We start from the raw sequence: 12088 nt of genomic DNA, 5'->3' as shown, positions 1-12088 counted from the left end.
ATTATGACATTAATTAAAAATTTCATCATAACAAGGAAGAAAGCCTAAAGTAAATTTTAATGAAACTATGACAGAAGAAAAATAGAATTAATTTTCTTTTTGCTTGTTTGTTCATTTTTGTGTTTTTCGAGACAGTATTTCTCTGTGTAATAGCCCTAACTGTCTTGGAATTACTTTGTAGACTGGGCTGGCCTTGAACTCACAGAGATCTGCCTGCCTCTGCCTCCTGAGTGCTGGGACTAAAGGCGTGCGCCACTATGCCCGGTTTAGAATTAATTTTTCATTCTCCTTATTTAAACACATTATGAAGTCATCGTATAGCTAGAGGAACAAATAGTATGCATCCCAAAATATAAAAATGTTATATAATGGGTGTGCCAGGTCAGGACTGTTAGATCTTTTTTCAAAATTTTCTTATATTTTTAGTAGTTATATGATTTTTAAAAATATTTACTTTTATTCTATCCGTTTCTCTCTGTCTCTCTCTGTGTCTCTGAATCTGTGTATCTGTGTCTGTCTGTCTGTCTGTCTGTCTGTGTCTCTCTCTCTCTCTCTCTCTCTCTCTCTCTCTCTCTGTGGCACCCTTGTAGAGTGCCTACAGAGGCTAAGAGGATTTTGGTTCTTTCAGAGCTGGAGTTAACAGATGGTTGTAATCCACATATCAGGGGTTCTGGAAACTGAACTCAGGCCCTTTCTAAGAGCAGTGCCTGCTCTTAACTACTGAGCTATGTCTCCAGCCTTATTAGAAGCTTTTTACAAATGAACATTATATTGTGTTTTTTCCCATTTAGATAAATATCCCCCCAATGTTTTCTACTGCTGAGAACCAAACTCAGGGCCTTATATATGATACCCAAGTATTCTACCACTCATTTCTTCACCCCAAATTCTCACCTTTGTATTCATTTTTGTAGTATACTATTTTTGTTTTTTGTTTTTGTTTTTCAAGACAGGGTTTCTCTGTGTAGCCTTGACTATCCTGGACTCCCTTTGTAGACTAGGCTGGCCTCAAACTCTGCAGTGTACTTTTTAAACAAAGACTTACTTATTTATTATGCATACAATGTTCTGCCCGTGTCTGTGCTTGCCCGCCAGAAGAGGGCACCAGATCACATTATAGATGGCTGTGAGCCACCATGTGGTTGCTGGGAATTGAACTCAGGACCTCTGCAAGAGCAGACAGTGCTCTTAACCTCTGAGCCATCTCTCCCAGCCCCTAGTTTTGTAGTGTGTCTAAGAAAGAACTCATACATTGTATAAGAAGGGTACACTCAACCAAAATCAACCCTTGTCTAAACATAGCACCTGAAAAAAATTCTGTTGGCTCCATCTTCAATTTGTGTATAGCATCTTGACTGCCACCACCCTGGTTTCAGTCACCACCAGTGTTATTGTGGTGTCTTTTTCATTTTGTCCTGTTTCTTTCTTTGACAACCTTTAGTCTAATCTCAATACAGCAGTCAGAGAGAGCCTTTTAAACCTGTCATATTGCTTTCTTTTCCTGCTTAAAACTTTTCTTCCAGGTGTCTGCCTGACCTGTTCTCTCTTTTTGTTCAGAGCTGTGTCCAAATGCTTTTTTGGGGTGGGGGTGGCGGGGGTTCAAGACAGAGTTTCACTGTGAAACAGCCTTGGCTGTCCTGGGCTCACTTTGTAGATGAGGCTGGCCTCAAATTCACAGAGATCTGGGCTAGAGATGGCTCAGAGGTTAAGAGCACTGACTGCTCTTCCAGAGGTCCTGGGTTCAATTCCCAGCAACCACATGGTGGCTCACAGCCATCTATAATGAGATCCGGTGCCCTCTTCTGTGCAGGGGTACATGCAGGCAGAGCACTGTATACACACTAAATAAATATATCTTTAAAAAAATATTCACAGAGGTCCACCGGCTTCTTCCTTCCTGAGTGCTGGGATAATGGTGTGTGCCACCGCTAGCTGCTTTTTTTTTTTTTTAATCAGTGACTCTCTCCTCATGATGTTATCCCTTAGTATGCACTGGATTGGTCAGACAACTCTCCAAGAACACCCAAACCCTTGGATGTCCTGAAACATAGCGTCTGCACATAAGCATGAACACTCTTGTGTACTTCAAAATCACCTCTGAATGACATATAATACTTAGTGTAATGTAACTGCTAGTTGAAAAGTAGTTCTCATATAGTGATTAGAAAATAACAATGAAAGAACTGTACTTTTGGGCTAGAGAGATGGCACAGCCATTAACAGCTAGGCTCACAACCAAAACTATAAGTACGGTACTTTTTTTTTTTTTTAAGTAGCAATGCAGTGTCACAACCCCTTCCCCCCATTTTAAATTTTATTTTATTTTGTCTTTGAGACATGGTCTTTCTTTGTAGTCCAGACTGGCTTGTAAACTTGTGATCCTTTTGACTTAATTACCCAGGCCTGGAATGATTTGTGTGTATATCACCATGCCAAGCTAAGTGCAATATTTTGGAAATACATTTGATCTACGGTTGTTTGCAGCTGCAGATATGAAAACCACAGGTACAGAGGACTCCTGGGCTGAGGGTATAACTTAGTGCTGGAGTACTTGGTTTTTTTGGTTTTTAAGACTTATTTATTAAGTATACAGTGTTCTGTCTGCATGTATGCCTCCAGGTCAGAAGAGGGCATCAGAGCACATTGTAGATGGTTGTGAGCCACCATATGGTTGCTGGGAATTGAACTCAGGACCTCTGGAAGAGCAACCAGTGCTGTTAACCACTGAGCCATCTCTCCAGCCCCCTAGAGTACTTGTCTTGAGCAGTTGAGGCCCTTGACTTGATCCCCAGCACTCCAAAAAAAAAAAAAAAAAAATTAAAACCTCCCCATCACATTACATCTTTCTATATTATTTTTCTACATCACTTATTACTATCTGAAATATTTCATATTTGTCTATTAATTTGTGTATTCTCTGTTTCTCCCATTCAACTTAGTACCAGGGTCTAGAGAGATGGCTCAGCTGTTACAAGCACTTGATGCTCTTGTAGAGGACCTGCACTCAGTTCACAATACCGACATTGGGCAGGCTCAAAACCACCTGTTACTCTAGCTCCAGGGGGACCTGACACTTTTCTATTTTCTCCATGGGCACCCACACACAGATGACAGAGAGCCACACAGACACATATGCATAAAAAACCTAAATCTTTAAAAATAGAAATTAGCACCAAAATAGCTTTGTTTTGTTTTGTTTTGTTTTATTCTTAGCACTAAGACATGCTTTGCATATTGCTGACATTTGATAAATACCTATTGAATGAGTGAATGAATGAATGAGTGGATGGATGGATGGATGGATGGATGGATTCTACGTGATAACATATGCACTGGGACCAAAGGATAATATTTCTCTTGTCTCTCTGTCCCTTTGTCTGTCCCCATCCAAAGTGTGTCTGTCTGTCTGTCTTCCTCCCTCTTTTCCTCCTTTTTCCCTCCAGAGTCTTGGTATATAGCCTAAAATAGCCTCACACTTATGATTCTGGTGCTTTAGTTGCCAAACTGTTGGTCCTTTTAAAAATAATGATACAATGTACACTATAAAATTCTACCACTTTCTTCATTGTAAGTACCCAGTTCAGCGGTATTAAATTTTCATAGTCATGTATTTCCATAGTCATGTAACCATCACAACATCCGCGCCACAGAGCATTGTTCTGGTTGTGTTCTCAGTGCTGGTGGCCTTGCACATATTAAGTAAGGACCTTGCCATTGAGTTGCAACTCATCTCCCTGCTAGGACATTTTTAATCTTGCAAAATTGAAACTCCACATCTCATTTTTCCTTTCCAGACTAGGTTAATGCCTAAATTTTCCCCGGCAAACATTTATTATTGTAATGTCAAAGGGCCATTTCCATTTTGGGAACAGACTAATGAGGTATTTATATTCAGTTTAGAAAACTCTAATTGAGAAAAGACTGTGTTCCTATCTCTTGAACAGATTAAGCACGAAACTGCCCAGCTTTAGAAATGATTCATTAATATGTTCCTCTGGGAGCTTGAATATTCAGCACCAGCTGTTTTCCCCATTAATATTTGAATTTAATATGTTACTTTGAGACATTTAATACCAAATAGATAGTAAATATTTAAGTAATCATAATAGTCTTTTAATTCTTTAATGGTTTCTTTTACCTAGAATTTGTTTGATTGCAGTCCTATTACAACTAGGCAATATGATAATACTCACAAAGGAAGGGGCAAAGTGGCACGGCTTGAGAGGATGTGAGGTGTCACAATGCTTTACAGGCAATGGAAAGTGGCCTCCATTTCATCAACCGTCATTCCCTTTGACACTGTACTTCAGGCTGACTTTCACTAGCCCTATTTCCTAGAACAAAGCCCCTTCTTTTTCCAGAGCACTTGTTTGTTTGTTTTTTGCTCTTTTGATAATGTTCATTCTCCCAGGTGTTAGGTGGTTTTGATTTGCATTTTCCCAATGAGCAGTGATATTGAGCATTTTTGATATTAGAGAAATATATGGTGAAGTCTTCTATCCATTTAAAAATTATATATATATATACATATATATATATGTATAATTTGCCTGTACGTACGCCTGCAGGCCAGAAGAGGGCACCAAATCACATTATAGATGATTATGAGCCACCATGTGGTTGCTGGGAATTGAACTCAGGACCTCTGGAAGAGCAGACAGTGCTCTTAACCTCTGAGCCATCTCTCTAGCTCCCCTGCTATCCATTTTTTACATCAAGTTATCTGTGGGGTTTTTTTGTTGTTGTTTGTTTTATCTTTGCTACTTAGCACTTAGAATTCTTTCTATATTCTAGATATTAATTCCTTATCAAATAATTTTATATTGTGTCTCCATTCTGTTGATTTTTTTTTATTTTCTGTATGAAAGGTTTTCAGTTTGATAAAGAAAACATGGCACATATATAAAATAGAATGCTATTCAATCACATAAGCATGGCATGCTGCCACTTGTGACAATATGTATAAACCTAGAGGGCACTATGTAGAGTGGGACAAGGTACCTGGGATAGAGGAGGCTCCTGACAGTGTAGGGGGTTGACCCTAGCTGAGACTTATAGCAGGGCATATATGGAACCTGAGGCAGCCACCTCCTATAGCCAGGCAGGACTTCCAGTGGAGGGAGGGGAACAACAACCCACCTACAAAACCTTTGACCCAAAATTTGTCCTGCCTATAAGATGTGCAGGGATAAAGATAGGCCAGAGATTGAGGGAATGTCCAACCAATGAATGTCTGGCCCAACATGAGACCCACCCCATGGGAGAGAGCCAATCCATGACACTATTAATGATACTCTGCTATGCTTGCAGATAGAAACCTAGCATAACTGTCCTTTGAGAGGCTTCATCCAGCAACTGATGGAAACAGATGCTGAGTCTCACTGCCAAACATTAGACGGAATGCTGGAAGTTTTGTGGAAGAGTTGGGGGGAAGGATTGAGGGAGCCAAAGGGGTCAAGGACACCATAAGAAGACCTACAGAGTAAACTAACCTGGGCCCATGGGGTCTCACAGAGACAGAACCACCAACCAAAGAGCTTGCATGGGTCTTAGACACTCTACACATATGTAGCAGATGTGCAGCTTGGTCATCATGTGGGTCCCCTAACAATCGGAATAGGGGCTGTCTCTGACTCTGTTGCCTGCCTTTGGATCCCTTTCCCCTAGCTGGGCTGCCGTGTCTAGCCTTAGTGGGAGAAGATGAGTTTAGTTCTGTTGCAGCTTGATGTGGCAGGTCAGGTGCGGGGTTGGTAACCATGGGTGTGTCTTCCCTTCTCTGTGGAGAAGGAGACGGGGCATAGGGGAGGGGGTGTGAGGGTAGGACTGGGAAGAGAGGAAGGGGCCTGCCATCTAGATGTAGAATGAATAAATAATGAAAAACAAAAAAATCCAAATAATTCTACTCTATTTAACGAGATTCTTGTCAGAAAAAAGTATGATCCACTTATAGTTGTATATATTGCACGGCTCAGTATATTCTTCACAGGACAGAAATTCTATTTATTTACATATTGAAATATTCCTAATAAAATTTCAACTCTTTATAAAAATAAAATTAACTTAATTTATTTGTTTTGGTTTTTTTTTATGGTTTTTTTGAGACAGGGTTTCTCTGTGCAGCCTTGACTGTCCCGGACTCACTTTGTAGACCAGGCTGGCCTCGAGCTCACAGCGATCCACCTGCCTCTGCCTCCCTAGTGCTGGGATTAAAGGCGTGCACCACCACGCCCGGCTTAATTAACTTAATTTAAATGAAGTGAAAAATAGTGTGCTAGCTGAGCAGTGGTGACAAAGGCCTTTAAATCCCAGCATTTGGAAGAAATAGGCAGACAGATCTCTAAGTTTGAGGCCAGCCTGGTCTACAGAGTGAGTTTCAGGATAAGCAGGGCTACACAGAGAACTCCTGTTTCGAAAAATCAAAATCAAAATCAAAACCAAACCAAACCAACCAACCAACCAACAATACCCTCCAAAACAAAAAATGTTCCATGAAAATGTACTTAATATGTGCAGTTATTATATATAAGTTAAAAACAAAAATAGGGGACAGGAGAGATGGCTCTGCAATTAAGAGCACTGGCTGCTTTTCCAGAGGACCCAGGTTTGATTCCCAGCATCCACAGAAAATCTAGTTCTAGGAATCTGATGCCCTCTTTTGGCCTCTAAGAGCACCAGACATGCAAATGGTGCACAGAATCCGTGTAGGCAAAACACCCACACACAGAAAATAAAATTTAAATTTAAATATTTTTTAAAGATTTGTTTGTTTGTTTGTTTATTATGTATACAGTGTTCTGCCTGCATGTACACCTTCAGGCCAGAAGAGGGCATCACATCACATTACATTATAGATGGCTGTGAGCCACCTTGTGGTTGCTGAGGAATGAACTCGAGACCTTTGGAAGAGCAGGCGGCGCTCTTAACCACTGAGCCATCTCTCCAGCCCTAAAATATTTTTTAAAGTACCAATTTCAGCTTACAAGTAAAAGAACTCTTTTTCAGAGAGACAACTATTGTATATTGGTATCTGATACATACAATAAGCATGTTTCCTGTTTTGTCACATGGAAAATAACTTTCAAACATGTTCATTGATTAAAGTTTGATTTTTAAAAATTGATTTTCCTACTTGGGGCTGGAGAAATAGCTCAGAGGTTAAGAGCACTGTCTGTTCTTCCAAAGGTCCTGAGTTCAATTCTCAGCATCCACATGGTGGCTCACAACTATCTATAATGAGATCTGGTGCCCTCTTCTGGCTTGCAGGCACATATGCAGGCAGAATGCTGTATAAATAATAAATAAATAAATCTTAAAAATTAAATTCTAAAAAAAATTATTTTCCTACTTGAGCAGGGTCTTCACCACTTCTGAAAGTGTGGAGTGCTGAATACAGTGAGTACCAGTATAGTCAGTTTGCTTTTCTTTATTAGATTTATTTATTTATCTATTTTTCATGCAAGTACATGAATGAATGTGCATGTGTGTGTGTGTGAGTGTGTGTGTGTGTGTGTGTGTGTGTGTGTGTGTACATGTGGATGCACCATGCATGTGGAGGTCAGAGGAGAATTTGTAGGATCTGGTTCTCTTCTTCCACAATGTGGGTCTCAAGGATGGAATACAGGTTGTCAGGCTTGGTGTCAAGTGTCTATACTTGCTGAGCCATCTCTCTAGCCCTAAAGTAACACTCTGTCTGTCTGCCTGCCTGCCAACCCCCTCTCTGCAGGGTTTTTTTCCCTCTGTGTAGTCCTGGCTGTCCTGGGCTCGCTTTGTAGACCAGGCTAGGCTGGAACTCACGGAGATCCAACTGTCTATGCCTCCTGAGTGCTAGGATTAAAGGCATGCACCATCATACCCAGACCCTAAATTTTATTTTTAATGTTACCTTTTCTTTATAGTTAAAAAAATTTTTTAGAAAGGATCTCTCGCTCTAACCTAAGCTAGCCTTGAACTAGTTATGTAGCACAGTCTGTTCTTGAATGCCTCCGCCTCCCAAGTGCTAGAATTACAGATCTGTGCCACCATGCCAAGTTCTACTCTTACTTTGTGCCATTGATAAAAACATCCACATATTATAAAAGGTAAATAACTATTAGTATTATTATGAAATTTGCATGATAAAAAGCCCCATTACAATAAACATTTTAAAAAATGTACAGTTAGAATATTCCAGAGACTGAGGCAAGAAGATCTTGAGTTTGAAGCCAAGTGGGGGATATGTAGGAAAACACAATCTTTTTTCCCTAGAAAAACAAAAATGGAAACAAACAAAAACAAAGAAAAAGGAAAAGAAAACAAAATCAGAAAGCAAGCAAATATGTGTAGGTTGCATGACAGATAAAATATTAGAATTCAGCTGGGTGTCACGGCGCACTCTTTGAGTCCCAGCACTTGGGAGGCAGAGGCAGGTAGATCACTGTGAGTTAGAGGCTAGCCTGGCCTGATCTACAGAGTGAATCCAGCACAGCCAAGGCTACACAGAGAAACCCTGTCTTGAAAAACCAAAAAAAGAGAAAGAAAAAAAAAAAAAAAGAAAAGAAAGAAAGAAAAAATAAAAGGGTGGAATTCTGTCCACGAAAAGAACTCATCAAAGTGGTGGAGAAAGTATCCAAAGCCCAAATGAAAAATGGAGAGATTCAGGAAAAAACATGACATACCATCTATAAATAGCCACTAACCTTTCCACATCACATTTAATGTCAAACATCCAACTTTAAAATTGTGACGATACATCCTTTTAGCAAATGCATGGTTATTTATATCAATAGTTGATTTCATATACCAGGAAAAGGAAAAACTTTTAAAAATGGTTTAGATTTACTTTAAAAAAAAATCTGTGTGGGTATACACAGTGCCTCAAGTGGCCAGAAGGGCGCATTAGATCCCTTTGAGCTGGAGTTCCTGGTCATTCTGAGCCATCCAAAGAGACTGTTGATAATCAAACATGGTCTCTCGGCAAGAAACTATGGACTTTTAATTGCTGAGGCATCTCAGCAGCCCAAAAAGAAGGGAAAGCACTTCTGTACAGTAGAGTGCTAATTAATAGACATAGAAGAAGTTGCTGTTTAGCAAATGGCACGATAATAATTTAGGTAAGGCTTATTAGAGGATTAGTGGGTGAAATATGGTGGTGAAAATAGAATATTTGCATAGTCTCAAACTATCTCCCAACAAAATAGTCATTCTAGAAGGAAACTAGTACATTTTGAGTAAGGAAACGCTGAAGGTACCCCTAAAGCAAGCTATGCAAGTTACATCACACTACAAGGAGACATAGTTCCACTAAGTGCTTCCTAATGATAGCAGCACTTTCTGTTCTCCTAACCTGAATTTAGTCGTGAGTAAACATCAGGCAAAAATCAAGCCAAGCATCTGTCTGCAGAACATCTATAGCTATTACTTTGTAAAAGTGTCAAGGTCAGGAGAAACACAGCCAGCCTCAGGAGCTGCCTTTCTCGAGGACATGATGGCTAAGTTCAGCGTGGGTACCCTGGTTGAAGTCCAAACCATGAAAAGAGCAGGAGGGAAGCACTTAACAGCTTTTCCGTAAGGTCTGCTCAACTGGCCAATGGTATCATATTGATATTAATTTCTGAGCTTTGACATGAGGCTATATAAAGCATTAATATTTGGGTGTGGTACAAGGGGGTATATATGGGAATCTTTGCATAGCTTTTTAAAATAAATCTTTTGTCAGTTTGAGATCATTGCAAAATAAAAAGGTAAAATGTGACTAAGGAATAAATCAGAAAAAAACCCTTTTCACTATGAAAATGAGTCAAAATAGAAATATAATTTCAAAGTAAAAGAGTAAGTTCCCTTTACCATATTCCTTAACTTTATTCCTCCGAGGCAACTGCACTTGCCATTCATTTTGTTTATTTTTCCTTATGTTTTGGCCTCACTTACGAATATGTGGAATATGTGTGTATATCCCTTATGCATACACACACACACAAGATACCACATTATTCATAATCTTCTGCTTTTAACGTTTCCAGTGAACAGTATAGATTGGCTGCATATCTCAAACTCCACTTGTCTGATCTCTTCTGTCCTTCCTTCCTTCCTTTCTTCCTTCTTTCCTTCCTTCCAATCCTCCTGTCTATACTTACCAATTGCTAGGGTTACAGGTGTCCACTATCATACCCAGTTTAAGTGCAGGGGCTTTAAAAACTGTTGCTACCCACATATCCCTGGATATAGGCAGAGAGAAGATGACCAGTTAGGCCCTCACATCCTTGTTTCCTTGAACTCAGCTCTGCCCATCTTTCTTCACCAAGTGGCAGTGCCCCCACGCTTATTCACAGGGCTTGGCTTTGCTCTGGGTCTTACTCGCTTTCTAGCAGCACATTTGCCTACTTCCTAGTTATTCACCTGGCACCTTGCTCTGGGCCTTGCTTCAGGGCACGTGAAGGTATGCGCTGATATCTGTAATGCATTCCCCATCAGCAGGGTCACAAACGGACATGCCTTTTGTCTTTCCTGGGGCTTTAAGAGTAGCTGGCAGGGGGCTAAAGAGATGGCTCAGTGGTTAAGAGTGCCGCCTGCTCTTCCAAAGGTCCTGAGTTCAATTCCCAGCAACCACATGGTGGCTCATAACCATCTGTAATGTGATATGGCGCCCTCTTCTGGCTTGCAGGAGTACGTGCAAGCAGAGCACTGTATATATAATAATGAATAAATAAATCTTTAAAAAAAAAAAAAAAAAGAGTAGCTGGTGGCTGAAACAGACATACAACCGTTACCACTTCCGGGCTAAGAATGGGTTGTGAGAGAGGGTGCAGTGTAAATCTGTGTGGAGGATAAGAGGCCTGTTCCTGACCTCCTCATCTAAGGGGGCTAGTATGCCTCCGTCATACGATTGCTCAGAGCGTTGCCCCCTTTCCTTTATTTTTCCTCCCATTTTGTAGCATGAGAAATAGATAGTGGACTAACATTGTCTATTGAAGATCGATAGCTATTATGAAGACTGAGAGTGAACGGTTGCTAGAGAGAATGCCACAGATGGATTTCAATGGAACTGTAAAATGGTTCTAGAACTTGTGGATTCTCCAGGATAATCACAAGTTTTTGTTTGTTTTTTGTTTTTTGTTTGTTTGTTTGTTTGTTTTTTTGTAGTTCAAATTGTAAGTTGTGGAGTTCTGGAGTTATGGGATACTGTCTTCTGGGCATGATGTGGTCACTGCTGCCTTGACATCATAGCAGCCATGATTAGCCACATGAAACCCTCACAAGCTTTGGCCTTCTTTGTTTCTTTGTGGAGGGAATGGGGCTCATGAGGCAGCACACAAGTAGTGCATGAGGCCGTGTCTAAGGGATTCAGGGGCAGTTCTTTCGGGGGGGTCTCCCTAGGCCTCATAGACATGCACAAGGCCCCTCCTTTCCATGAGACTGTATAAGCAGTGAATTGTTGGGGGAAGATGGACTTTTTTTTTTTCAGTGCTGTAGTTTTCCGTAAGTTCCCTAAGCTCCTGAAGTAACCCTTTGCCATGCTTCTGTAAGTAACCCTAGTTAAAGCCATTAATCCAGCAGACTGGATTTGAATGGAATACTCTATTAGGTGTGTCACTGGTGCCGAATAATGTGTGAATACACATTTGCTCAGTTGACAGCATATGGAGTTAGATTTGAACCTGCATCATTTGACTTAGGGGCCCAAGCTCCCATAAGGGCAGATACATATTTACACAAAGATCTGGCTGTGGAGTAACCATGGTTTCCCTTGAAATTGTGGAACGGGGCCTTTCCTGCTCACAGCTCAGTCAGCAGAAAAGAGGCAGGGTAAATGTTTGTGCTCTTCCAGTGTAAGCAAAGCCCCAGGGGTCCCTCCTGATGTACACTCTTTCTAAAGCGGTCTGTATGTAGACCAGATGGGAGACTACGGGACTGGATTGTTTGCTTTTGATTTTAGAATCGCCCCCACACACCCGGCTTTAAGCAGAGGATCTGAGTTGTGTGTGGGAGCAAACCTGCCCTATCTCTGTGAAAGGCTTCAGCCACCATCTATGGAGTAGTTACCAACCAACCCCTAGTCTTTGAATAAACCTTGAAGGTTAGGGAAAATGGAAAAGCAACTTTTTAGGCTCCG

Source organism: Acomys russatus, chromosome X, assembly GCF_903995435.1.
Source record: "Acomys russatus chromosome X, mAcoRus1.1, whole genome shotgun sequence".
In the NCBI taxonomy this organism is placed as follows: domain Eukaryota; kingdom Metazoa; phylum Chordata; class Mammalia; order Rodentia; family Muridae; genus Acomys; species Acomys russatus.
The sequence above is the reverse complement of the archived record's forward strand: the minus strand, read 5'-3'. Positions refer to the sequence as shown.